Source organism: Plutella xylostella, chromosome 30, assembly GCF_932276165.1.
Source record: "Plutella xylostella chromosome 30, ilPluXylo3.1, whole genome shotgun sequence".
NCBI classification, from domain to species: Eukaryota; Metazoa; Arthropoda; class Insecta; order Lepidoptera; family Plutellidae; genus Plutella; species Plutella xylostella.
In genome coordinates, this window is record NC_064010.1 from 2,105,241 (window position 1) to 2,119,707 (window position 14,467).

Consider the following 14,467-nt stretch of genomic DNA (forward strand, 5'->3'; position numbering starts at 1 on the left):
AACTTGTATGAAATTTCACAGGGTGTGAATTACTTACATAGGTATTTAGTTCAGAAACACGTTTTGTCGCTTGTAACTGATAGGTACAAATGAGTTTTGACAAGTAAATTGGCTGTTATAACTTTATCAACTTCAGCACCACAACACTGTATAGGCCTAGCATAAGCACAATACCATATGAAAATAGTGATAAATTCTTACCCAGGATTTGTTATCTGGTAATCATGTATTCGGAGCCATTGCAATTTTTTAGCGCATTACATCAATGCAGTCATGATAGTTTATCGGCGCATTACATCGATAGGCTGTGTTTTCACCTGAAATAATAATACGTAGGCTTATAGGTAGGTTACACATATTTTTTTTAATACATATATTTATTTGCCTAGTTTCATTCAGAAATACAAACAATAACGCCTTTTTTTGCTATTGAGGGTTAAATATCCACATTTAACCAGGCCTACCATATGTAGGTAATCGATGATACCCACATATTTTCGTATCTACTAAGATATGTACATGAATGCCTTGATTGCATGTATGCACAATTTACTCGCTCATAGTGTAAAATTGCTAATTGAATGACAATCCCCATACATATTAAGCATAGCTATTAAAAAATAATTTGGCTACGTTACTTCAATAAAAAATCATGTTAATAAATAAGCTGAACGTAACAAAATGGGATGGCTTGCTTTGATATTGAGTATTAAAAAGGATACTTACTTGCAATATTCAAACATAACATAACATCCACTAAAAAGGTACGGTACACAAACAAAATACTTATATGGTTATACATATGTGGTTATACAATTACAGTTTTGTTATGTCAAGTGCGTTCTTGTACAAATGACGACAATTAGTTTGATCCTCACACTAGGCGTACCCGTATCGTGAGGATCAGGTACACGAGGTAACAGTTTTGGTCGGAACACGCGCTTAAACTAAAGTTAATACTAAATTATATAATAATACATACATTAACAATTATATATGAAATGTGATGATTTATGTGTGTTAAGGAACTAGGTACTTATTATGCATGCGTATAGAGCACTCACAATATTTTAACAACCAACAATAACACCGATCGTGACCATAGTTTGCACTAAACTGTAAACAAATTATCAAACAAAACATGCAAAATACTAACCCCAACTTCACCGGTGGCGGCGCGCGGCGGCGCGCGGCGGCGGTCACATAAGGGACGTAATAAATACCGGTTTTCTATAGCTTGTCAAGACGTTATGCGGTCGCTCACGCGTTCTATGCGTGCGATGCATGCCGGTTAGAAAGGAGACAAGGATAGCAATATTTATCTGATCACGGGATAGTAAGGGATGACAATAACTGACCTAGGTACTACATCCCCGTAGTCGTCATCGCTATCGTTTGTCAAGATAACAGAGATAAATGTGTGCGTGTATAGGCATACGTTTTCTCTGTACACAGTAAGGTAAAGGCAAAAGCAATAAAATGTCATACCAAAGATTAGTTTAGATACTATTGATGCAAAGTATGACGAAATAAATGATTTATAGATAAATTCGACATGAGTACTTCAATGCTACGGTGCTATTTTTTTGTGTACTGGCTTGCTTTGGCATTCTCGTCCACTTTGATTTGTATGAAGAATTTGATATAATTATTTAACAGCTTTTATCAAGCTTAAAATTATAATAAATAGAAGCGACTATTTCACGACTATTTTTTGAGACATAATTCAAACCGATAGTCATAGTAGTTCCAAAGATATTCGATATTTTCAAAACCTCCAGCTATAATCCTCCACCAGGGCTGCAGCAAAGTACCTTTATATCTCTGCTATCTTTGGACGACTATTTCTGAAATTTGGCATGTCATTACGACTATTTCACGACTATTTTTTGAGACCTTAACCAAGTCGATAGGCCTTACCGTTTGTTCTGCAGAGGCTGGAGGATTATAGCTGGAGACCTCCAGCTATAATCCTCCATAAAGTATAGCTCTAACTCCGCAAGTATGATACGACTATTTTTTTGGAAAACACGACTATTTATGACTATTTCACGACTATTTTTTGGCATCATCAGAAATAGTTTCTATTGAGTTTAAATTTTGGAGGATTATAGCTGGAGGCACGTATACTAACGACTGCCATTATAACCTAAAAGTAGAAAGAGCAACTTGTGTCATGTTCATGTCATAATACTTACAATACAAATTTAATTTTATTGTGTTGCAATATGGAGCATATTTGAGTGGCTCGTTGACTAGCGAATGGCTGTTTACGCCTCATTACAATAGAACAACTAGTGGCAGCCCATACACTACCAACAAAAAATATAAAAAGTCCTAAACTTTGCAAACAAACAAGCATATCAAACAAGAAGTGGAGAGGTTATAGGAGGCTAGGATCTACTCGTATTGGAAGAATTTTTATGTGATCCATCGTATCTGATCACAACGAGCATCACAAATACTCGGTGACATTAACATTTCTTTGTTTACACTTGACATTTATTTAACTATACGCAAACGCAAAGAAGTTATTATTCTGAGATTGATATATAAAGAATTATGACGTCACATCCGCCCTAAGAAAATGGGTGACGTTTCTCGGAAGTTAGAATTTACCGAAGTTTTTTTGTACTTTTCAACTTCATTTACTTGCTCAAAAATAAATTATAATCAAAAATAATGATGGAGTCGTAGTTATGAAACAACAAAGTTTATTATAAATAATATTTGACCTTTATTTGAACCACTTGCATATTCCCTATTAGCATTGCAAAGAAACCCCGTCTAGTACTTCCATCTAAAGATTACTAATTATAAATCTTATGAGCACTTGAAACCAAAAATGTATCTGACAGCGGTGGGATTCGAACCCACGCCCTTTCGGACTGGTGCCTAAAACCAGCGCCTTAGACCGCTCGGCCACGCTGCCTTGTGTAAAGTGTTGCGAAATTAGCATTTGTTATCAATACGCTATGATAACGTACCGTGTGACGCTTTTCTTATTACGTACGTACTATACTCGTATATTGCGAACATATTTTCGTCTCTTTCACATTAATCGTGGTAGAAAGAGACGCGTTTTGAGCAATTGAAAATTTTACAGACGTTTTCATCGATTTTAGTCTCGTCAAATCGTTGGTTATTGAACTTTGACCCTACTTTGACTTTCAGGGTGAAAGTCAAAGTTCAAAAGACGTAAAAGTTTGCATCATTATATTTTTTAAATAAAGCGTCTACTACTACGTTTTTATCAGAAAATTCACGAAACTAAATAAGTAAATACACAGAAATTCGTTTGATCACACAATTTCTTCCAATCGGCTAAATAAAAGATAGGCGCGCTAAACTAGCTCCTATTTACTAAGGCATACAATTGTATTGTATTATTACTATTACTCGCAAAAGCCATGCCGTTGCTAATGTTATTAATTTCTGTCGTTAATCAAAAATGATGTAGCAATAGGGGGTGCGGTGAACCGTGTAATATGGCGCGCGACGAAATCGATATAACCTAACCCAACTTAAAAACTCGCGGGAATGACGACAAAATGTGGTGTTGTTTTGTTGCTATTGTCAAGAGTTCATGACTCATGATTCCTCGCAATTTGTCACGGCACGGGACACCAAAAGGATAAAACCCTCGGAATATTTTATAACCTAGGACCCAATTCGCCGGCGGAACCCTAAGCTAAAGTGGGGGGCGCAAAGGACCGGAATAAAAGAGGGGTTCCGCCGACAGACAGACGGTCGCCATCCTTTTTTTGGGCTTCATTTGTAATTCGCTAGCTTTGGCCGAGGACACAGTGAAGTTACAGTACAGTGATGAAGCTCTTTGTGCTACACTACTACTGTAATGAAATAATTTAATAAGTATATTTGTTATTAATTTATTCAAATTAAATATCAATAAAATACCTAATGTAACCGAAATGGGACGTGTGCCTGCAAATAAAACTACCTTCTTTTATTTACTACTGTGTATAATAATATTACGAAATATTTTATCAGTGTCATGCTTAGCGTAACGTCAATCTGGATCTACATTTCTGGGTTCTTCACTGTACTTGGTGTACACTGCACCTATTCAAGGGTTGAAATCAATATTAAATAACTGCTTGAAGGGTTAATTATCGATGTCGTTCGTTGTTTAACCGCAAACTGTTGCATTAGGGGCCGTCCATTAATCACGTGAGGTCGTTTTTCTCATTTTTTGTATATATATATTTTAATTATGTTGTATCATGTATGTACGGTCAGCAACAGAGATACATAGGTTCGTATGCCGCCGAAAATCAAATAGAACTCGCAATTTGTACAATAAACCAAAATTCATCCTTTATTATCGTGTATGTATTTAATATTAAAACTTTTCACTTTAACAGAACCGCTGTACCCACAGCCTATTTATATGAAGTAATATGAACTACTCAGTAGTACCAACTTTGCAACGTTATAGAAACTGGTGGCAAGGCAAACTGAATGCATCTTCTATTCTAACTGCACACTAGCTTTTATGTTATAAAGTTTGTTTGTACTTGTTTTTATTCAATTGTATAGCGACATAAATTCATTGTGCAATATTTTATACAATTGTAAAGGATATACGTTGTTGTTTTGCATTTCCCTTCGAGCTTAGCTTCGCCATATAAATTTAAAAGGTTTTCGTTTAAAAAAATACGCTAAATGATTTTAACGCTATTTAAAAGATGTAATCCAGGGTGTCAGCTAACTCCATACCAAATTTCATTAAAATCAGTTCAGCCGTGTTGACGTGAAGAAGTAACAAACATACCGTTTGACGACCGAATGGCGTAGTGGTTAGTGGCCCTGACTGCTATGCCGAAGGTCCCGGGTTCGATTCCCGGCTGGGGCAGATATTTGTTTAAAGACAGATATTTGTACTCGGGTCTTGGGTGTTGATATTTATATTTAGTATCTATCTATCTATGTATTTGTGTAGATATATCAGCTGTCCGACACCCATAACACAGGTTCTGCCTAGCTTGGGGTCGGATGGCCGTGTGTGAGATGTCCCCACATATTTATACACACTCACAAACTTTCGCCTTTATAATATTAGTAGGATACGATAGGATGAGCTTGGTTCTTTCAGATAAAAAATACTGAATTTAATTGGCTAACTCATTGCGACAGACATGACACGACAAACTTACAACAATCGCCTCTTTTGGTCGCGGGTCATAAAAGCCATCCTCTTACAACACTCTAGTGATGTAACGAATGTGTGTTTTTGGACGAATGCGAATATCTGATATCGACATTCGCGAATGCGAATGCGAATATTCAGCTTGTGTTCAAATTTAGAGCCATTTGTATGGTTTAGTGGCAGTCTCGTACTGAACTAGGTACGTTACGTTCTAGCACAGAATAATAACTAGTACCAGGTACAGAAGTCCATCTTCGCAATGACTTGCAAAGAAATATGACTCCATCCCATAAGCAATAAGATCTAATTTAGATCGCGTTCCAGCCGCACACGTTTTTATTTACTTACCTACCAATTAATTTTTGAGGGAATATGCGCCTTATTTCACTGGACTACGGTGCATAATAAGTTATACGTGGTTATACGCATTGAAAAAGAAGCCACCTTAGGGTTGCCTCAGCACCACAGACTACAACGTTTACTAAGCAATGGACTGACTTTGTAAAAAGAATGTCATGTTTTAAAACAAAATTAATTTGAATTTAGAATACAAAGCTATTCCAAACTTTTTTTCTATTGGAAATAACCAGTAAAACAATAACAATTTCATAGTTAAGATATTTTGAAGTAGGTACATAAAATATGTATGAATCTAAGTACCTAAAACATTTAATTTTGTGAAAACATGTTTTTTTTTCGTTATAATTTATATTATGGATATAATTTATATTATGATACAGAACGTGTTAGTTTCGTTAAGCACTAATCCCACTCAGCGCACATTTTATAATCGATTCATTAATACATTTTGAAGGTAGTTGTGTCTGTAAATTTAATACTTTAACGAAAACAAAATTGGAATACACTTTGTTCAACATGGAGAAAAAAAGGGTTTGTAGTTCGGATTAATTTCATTTCAAATAAGGAACGTAGAATAAATCAATAAAATACTTAGATTAGTTTTACCTGTCAGCATCTTTTGGTAAACTAAAAAAAATAAATTTGGATCACGATCCGTATTTAAGCAATTAAATACGGCACAGTATTTTTTTGTCCATTTTTCTCTTCATAAATTTTAATAAATACCTAAATACGACATTTATAAACTAGTACGAAATAGGAACAAATAGCGCGCGCGTGTATCGTCTTCCGCTTGCGGCAGCCGACTAGATTCGCCCCCTCGATGGGGCAGGCGCCAGGCTGGCGCCTGCGCCGCCCATGCGCGGAGTGACACAGGCCTGGTTCTAGGCACATTCCGAATCCGACTAGCCAACACTAGTCGCAGTTTTTTTGTAAAAGTAGTAACACTTTAGTTAGCTCCGTAACTGTTACGACACACTGCGACTGTGTGCGGTTTCTGAGGATGACTTACACGAAACATTTAAACGTATTTAAATTCTGATACTACAAGGGTTATTGGTAAGTAGACCTGATCCTTTCAAGAGGTGATAGAGGAAGACATTTTCAGTCGATTGAACCTATAATTCATTATCTGAAACTTTACCATTTCTAAGATATTTAATATTTTTTTTTACATTTTCAGCTTATAAGCTTTTATATAACATATTTCAATATCAAGTCGATTTACGTATGACTAAGATATTATGGCCAAAACAACCAGAAAACGCAGAGAAAACTCAATAGGGGTTTCCATACTAAAGTCAACAGGACTGAAAACAATCACACTTTTTACCTTTAAATTGGGCTAATCTTGTTAGTTTTCCTGTTGAATTTTGTCCGTCTGTGCTGGTTGTTTTGGCCATATCTTGGTGATACCTAAATCGATTTGATATTGAAATATCTCATTTGAAAGCTTATAAGTTGATAATTTTTTAAGTTGAAGTGCACGAGAATATGTCACATGATATTCTTTTTTAATTTAACTTATATTTTTTTACGTTTTCAATATATTTTAAAATGTTTAATTATTTTGAGGTATTGTGTCTAATTTAAGTCAAATAATGCACATTTGATTATTTTAGTTAGTTTAAAAAGGTGTCACTTATGCAAAACAACAAAAAAAATTAAATATAGCTAGTTTTTTTTATTTATTTTCGGTTCTAAGCATAACATTTTGTCAATTAAAAAAAACTTAAATATTAAATATCTTAGAAATTGTTAAGTTTCGGATTATGCATTATAGGGTTCAATCGACTGGAAATGTTCAGGTCACCTCCTGAAAGGATTAGGTCTACTTGCAAATAATCCTGTATACTGTCAAAATACGCTTATTGTTTGTTTAAAGAGTTTATGTCTTATGAAACTATTAACATCTAAAGTTTCATTTCCCAAAGTAAATAAATAATACCAAATGATAAAGTAAGACTGGAAATGTGATTTAGAGGGTAACCTACCATTATCTTCAAATAGTTTTTGTTAATAAGTACTGATATTCGCAAAACATTCGCAAAAAATCTTGCGAATGCGAATGCGAATGCGAATATTCGTTACATCACTACAACACTCCTACACAAAACAGCAAAAAGACGCATCCAAAAAATGCAACAAAACCGGGGGCGCTATTCTCGTATCATCAATCGACCTAAATGCCCGTATTCATCTCGCAAAGTAGAGCAAACGTACACGGAACAATGAGCTATCGGTATCGGCCGAACGGAAGGACGCACGGGTTCCCGTGTGCGCCAACTTACCAGCGAGAGTGTGGATGTTAGGAAACAAATGTTTGTGGATGAGGCTGGATCAGCTATTGATAATACGTTGGCAGCTTGTCAAATTGATACGGGATTACGTCGTGTTGACGTCGATACGGCATGTTAAAGGTATTGCATTCGTGAGATATGCTATCATAATGGTAGCCAGGTGCATTATCGGCATTTGGCGCATCATTAACATCTATCGGTGTGGACTTGTGGAGTGTCTTTAGGGGTTGACGTCTTCTGCCTCGGATTACCACTAGCCATAGTATATCACCTTCTGTTTATATTAAACACAATCATTTCGGTTCTGCTGTTTCCACACCACCACCAATTTAAAGTCAGATTTGGCCTTAATAACCTGGCGTATCCACTTAATTCCATCACTGAAACTAGTGACTCAATGCATTTGCACTATTATCGCTTTGCAGAGAGGAAGTCACCTACTACTGCTCACTACCGACTGAGAGCTGATAACTGGTTTAATACTAGGTATGGGCCATCACCAGCTTGAGTCCAGAGGTTTTCCAGGCCATCAGCTATCAGTGGGATTACCACGACCACACATTAACATTCTTTAAGCAGCGACGATCGCTTGTCAAACATCTGTGAGAACCATACAAGTTACGTCAGATTTGACAGACGGGTGACGCTGCTTGTGGATGGTTAATATAGCTAACTAGATGTTCCCGCGCGCTTCGCTTCGCCTTAAAAAGTTCCAGATAAAAAGTAGCCTATGCTCTTTCCCAGGGTCTAGACCGTATGTATACCAAATTACATTCAAATCCGTTCAGTAGTTTTGACGTGAAAGAGTAACAGACAGACAGGTACACAGTTACTTTCGCATTTATAATATTAGTTGGGATTAGTTAGGATTAGGATGTGTCGATGGTAGTACGCTATCAGATGTTTCCTCGATAATACCAACGCGTGTCGAACTATTCGAGTTTTCGAATAGTTCTCCCGTGAGAATGCACTGCATTTTGATGTGAATTTATTATTATTGGATTTTTGACGCTGACGCGGACGTGTACATTTTTATGACCGTTATTTTTGTTTTTCGTGCATGGATAGTTTGAGTTTTGTGCCGTTTTTTAGATGCGTTGTATCGATTTTTGTTAAGTGGATTAAGTTTCTCTGCTCTAAATTAATGTGATGATGTATTTATTTATACAAAAGACAGCGTAGGTAGTGTGTTTTATAGAGTGCGGCTAATGAAATACGAAACTCGTTAAGTGCGGTAAAAAAATATTCGGCTGGTAGCACAGTTTATATCACCTGTGTTCGAATGCATAAGAAATGGATGAATGGTTGCGCCTCTAGAGGAGACTATCAGGAAACATTTGACAGATAATGTATGCAGATGACAGAAGAAAACGTAAACTTTTATAGTTTTCGTAAATTGCAAAACCCGCACTAGAAGCTTAGACCTAAGAACTGGTTTTCAGTGATGATTATTTAAGTACATTATAGAGCTTCCACTATGCTATTGTATTTTTAACGTTTCCTTATTTCTGGTAAGTAAAGTTGGTTTTCCTTTGCAGTCGTCAAATATGTATGGGATTTTGAATGTCTAAAAACCAATAATATAATGGACAGAGTATAGTGATAGGGCACTGCAGTTGCATCTCGTCAAAACTATATTTATTATAACATCGCATAACGCCGGTTCTGACGGCTCCCGTTAAAGACCTGTCACATGCAACACACCCGGACATCCCCGCAGAGTGGGGGGGGTGCACTCCCACTTTACGATTATACATAATGATAATAATAATATGTGGGGATACCTCATACACGATTATCCGACCCCAAAATAGGCAGAACCTGCTGTAATATGGATGGGTATCGGACAGATGATACTATATGATCTACTTAGACAGATACATTTATTATAATAAACATATTAACACCTAAGACCCGAGTACAAAATATCTGTCTTTAAACAAATATGTGCCCGGCCGGGAATCGAACCCGGGACCATCAGCATAGCAGTCAGGGTCACTAACCACTGCACCATTCTGTCGACATATGGAACACAACACATAAACTCCTACCGCCTTCACCCGTTGCTAAGCTAGCGTAGTCGCACTGTATTCGTGTATGGAGAGCGTGGCTCCGTAGTTATTTCGGTGCGGCGTGGCGCTATCATTGCATGGAGGAAGCGAGACTCGACCCATATAGTGTGCAGTCTGGAGGGAGTCGGGGAGACTGTCCACTAGAGATGGGCTATGCTTCGTTGCTGTGGATTAATAAATAAATAGCTGGGGACCCCAAACTAGACAGGGCCTGTAATATGAGTGTCGGTCCGCAACAACGACAATAACAACAAGGCAAACAAGTGCTCATCACAAGAATATTTGCCCTTCTAACCTAGCACAGGGCGCAAGTCAAGACGTGTCAAAAGTTCTCCGTCTTGCTCCCTCCCGAGTCTTTGTCACGTCTTGACGTGCGCGTCTTGCACCCCGTGCCCGTAGCCCTTCTGCTTTATTCTATGCTGTGTTATGTAGATGTCCGTAGTCGCACTGTATTCGTGTATCGAGAGTGTGGCTCGGTAGTTATTTCGGTGCGGCGTGTCGCTATCATTGCATGGAGGAAGCGAGACTCGACCCATATAGTGTGCAGTCTGGAGGGAGTTGGGGAGACTGTCCACTAGGGATGGGCTATGCTACGTTGCTATAGACTCTATAGAGTAATAAATGCCATCAAACAAACAGAATATTATGAGGAATCGAACCCGGGACATTCAGTGTAGCAGTCAGGGTAACTCAACACGACACCATTCGGTCTTCTAAACTAAATAATATAAACCATTTGTTCTAATACGAGTATTCAAGCTGCTTGAAAGTTAGACTATTATAAACTCGTAGCATCTTGAGAGTTATCGAGAGTTGTGAGTCGTGTATTTCGGCAGAAATATGTGCGCGGGGACGAAGGGGGCAGGGAAGTTACTCGCTCGTGTGGCCTCACCCTAAGCAAGAGTTGTCGCACTGTATTCGTGTATCGAGAGTGTGGCTCGGTAGTTATTTCGGCGCGGCGTGTCGCTATCATTGCATGGAGGAAGCGAGACTCGACCCATATAGTGTGCAGTCTGGAGGGAGCTGGGGAGACTGTCCACTAGAGATGGGCTATGCTACGTTGCTATAAATTAATAAATAAATATGTGGGGAGATTAGAAACACGGGCGTCCCATCCCTAACTGTACAGTACCTTTGGGTTGTTACTCTCTAAATCGACGAATAAACGAATAATCGGCACGCTTAATACAACGAAATATAGACCCGAGGTTGCGTGTTTTGAAACTATACAAGGCCAAAACGCACCCATAGGGCTACCTGGTAACTAATCACGTATAGTTTCAAGTGCTCGCATTGCCGCTTGGCGCTTGAAAATATACACGATTAGTACGCAGTGGTAACTGCTGCAGTATATTTTCAAGCCATAATTTTGGCCCAACTGACTTGAAAATATACGCGATTAGTGCGTAATGGCCTTGTATACTTTCAAGTAAATCATGGCACCATTTTAATTTGAAAATATACGCGAGCAGTCCCAACCTCTGCGTTCTGGCCTTGTATAGTTTCAAAACACGCCGCGAGGTTATCTGCATCGCTAACTATGTGTTGCGTTGACTGAAGGTTTGGCTGGCTAGTCTTCTTCATTAAAACCAAAGTTTCACAGTGAGACAGTATTTTATGGCTTATGACAAGAATATTTGCCCTGGGCGGGATTCGAACCCGCGCGGCCCTAAGCTTCGGGAGCTGTGCAGCGATCACAGGATTCGATACTTCTTTCGAATCTACATAAACATAATATGGAAAAACCAAATGTCATAAATACATTTTGACAGTGACACTTGACGATACTGAGTTTTTTCCATATGTTTGTGTAGTTTCAAAAATAGTATCGAATCCTGTGATCGCTGCACAGGTTGACTAATAGCTACGAATTTGATTTCCACCAATCATATTTCATTGTTCTACATACTATGGTACTGGTGAATTTATTTCACACCATCGTAGCATAGCTACATAGCGCATCTGTGGTGGACAAGCACCCTTATGTTTTATGTTATGACGGATTACGTGAGCGAATGTTTTGTTAAAAGCTGAGTTGTGTGCTTTTGAAAGTTTTATTCGACGAATGCATTAGGTTTGTGGAGTTTGGAGCTCAGAGTTGATTTAATTTAAAATTATTTGTAATGGTTTTGATTCGTCATTCAAAAATGAGTCTTGATCCGAGGATGTCACATTTTTTAACCTTCTCCAAAAAGGAGGTTCTCTTTTTGACCTGTGTGTATGTGCGTAATACGTTTATATAATATATATGCTATTATTTCCTTTCGACTCGCTGCAGAAGACCTTTTGATCGCAGAGAAATTTATTACTAAAGTGATTTGCACTTTTATTGGTGTGTGAAGAAACCTGTCAAAGCGTAAAAGGCTGACAAACTTAGATTAAAAATATGCGAACCAGATGGTGCGTCACATACGAGCAAAAAAACGCATTTTGTTGAATATCCAACTGTTAAAAGTTCAACCGATTGACAACCATTGTACCAGTGAATAAAGTCACAAATCTTCTAACCGAACTAATTCAAAGCTCAGTGGTAGAAGTGAGACGTTTCTTTTGTGATGACACTCCATCTTGTTCGTATATTGTCAATCTAAGCAGACAAATAATAAATAAAGCTCAGAATCGCTTAACATTTCTGTTTACTTTCAGTCTGATTTTGAAGCCGCAATTTCAGGCCAAACCAAACAAATCTGCGAAACAAGACTTCAAAGAAAAAACAAACTTAGCACCTCAACTTCAAAGACGTAGATTGATTGACAGGCAAATAAATAGAAGAAAGAGTAACTGTCAAATTTTGAGGTTAAGTTCGATTGGAATTCTGGATGAATGAAGGTTTAGGAACCGATGAGCTCCTAATCGAAAACCATTCCTTTCACTATGAGGCATATTTTATAACTAGATCTGCCCATGTATTTTGTAACTTTTTGAGAGTTAGCAACCGGTGATAATTGGTATCAACTTAGAGACTTATTAACCGAAAACACCAAAAATCTTAGTGAAAGAAATATGAAAGAAGCCTTACAATATATCCTTACATTCAACATAAACGTTTGTGAAATCAGATAAGTCAGTAAAAAGTTATTAATTAATAATGCTCTAAGTTGACAGCCATTTTATACCAACTAACCCCACTCGGAGTTACATAATACGGGGGCTGAAGCGTATTCAGACATTAATAATATTATAGGCTGGAGAAAATGTATCTGACCGTTCAAAGCATTGTCACACTGAGAGGGGTCAGGACCTCTACGGTATCAGTACGGGATTTGCTATTTTTGAAAACTATAAAAGTTTGCGTTTTCTCCTGTCATCTGCATACACTATCAGTCAAAAGTTTTATGATAGTTTCCGCTAGAGGCGCCACTTAGGATGGGAGAAAACGTAAACTTTTATAGTTTTCGCCAAACTATCAAACCAGTCCTGGACCCCCAGATTTCTTTGCGGTAAACTGTAAATTGCGTAAAATTTAAGCCATAATTATCTTTTTCGCCGAGGTTTAAAAACAAGGAAATGAGCGGTGACATATTGTCCAACAATACAGACCTATTATACCTATGCGGGTTCGTGCAACCCTAGTAACCTCGAGTGCAATCTAGATTTAGCATCTAGACCGCCTTATTTGTTGATACGACACGGCGCCCGCCTCCTCCGTGTCAATCTTGAGTCTAGAATCTAGACCTTGTTAAGACACTAGCATACTGTCACGACTGTGTAGTAGTGATGTAACGAATGTGTGTTTTTGAACATTCGCGAATGCGAATGCGAATGTGAATATCTGATATCGATATTCGCGAATGCGAATGCGAATATTCAGTTTATGTTCAAATTTGGCGCCATTTGTATGGTTTGCTGTTCTAGGCGCATTCCGAATCAGACTAGCCAATACTAGACGCAGTTTTTTTAAAAGTAGTTACATTTTTTGAAGCGTCCGTAGTCGAGCTAGCTTTAGTAACCGTAACTGATCACTGAGGTTAAGCAACACATGGCACGGTCAGTGATTGGATGGTTGACCAATTTCAAGTGGTTTTTTTTTCTGGACGCTTCCTTACTTCGGACGGCACGTTAAGCCGTAGGTCCTGGTTGCTGCTTCGGCAGCAGTCGTTAAGCCTTGTCAGAGGCCTTCGTGCAGCTTGAAAACATCTGACAGTCGGGTTGCCCACTTATCTACCCGACAACTTTCACAGCATAAGCTTGCTTGTGCTGGGAACCATCAACCCGCACTAGGCCAGCGTGGTGGACTAGGCCTAAAACCCATTCTTCATTGGATGGAGACTCGTGCCCCAGCCGTGGAGACATGATGGGTAGTGATGATGATGATGATGATGATCATGATGATGACACTTTATTTAGCCCCGTAACTATTGCGACTGTGAGCGGTACGGTTTCTGAGTGTGTAACGGTTCTCATTAAAAGTCGCTCAGCGTGCTATGGAGAGAGCTATGCTTGGGGTTTCTCTGATGGATCGTATCTGAAATGAGGTTACCGACATCGCTGTCAAAATATGCAAGCTGAAGTGGCCGTGGGCTGGTCTGAGTTCTCGAGTGGAAACCACGATCAAGGCAAACGCA

The 14,467-nt window shown here is 38.3% G+C and overlaps 1 non-coding gene across 1 annotated transcript; it reads right to left on the reverse strand.

The window, feature by feature from the left end:
- Positions 1–2,852: 2,852 nt before the first annotated feature.
- Positions 2,853–2,932, reverse strand: Trnal-uag. The gene has a single exon. It is a non-coding gene; the product is annotated as a tRNA-Leu (tRNA).
- Between the last annotated feature and the right edge of the window lie 11,535 nt (positions 2,933–14,467).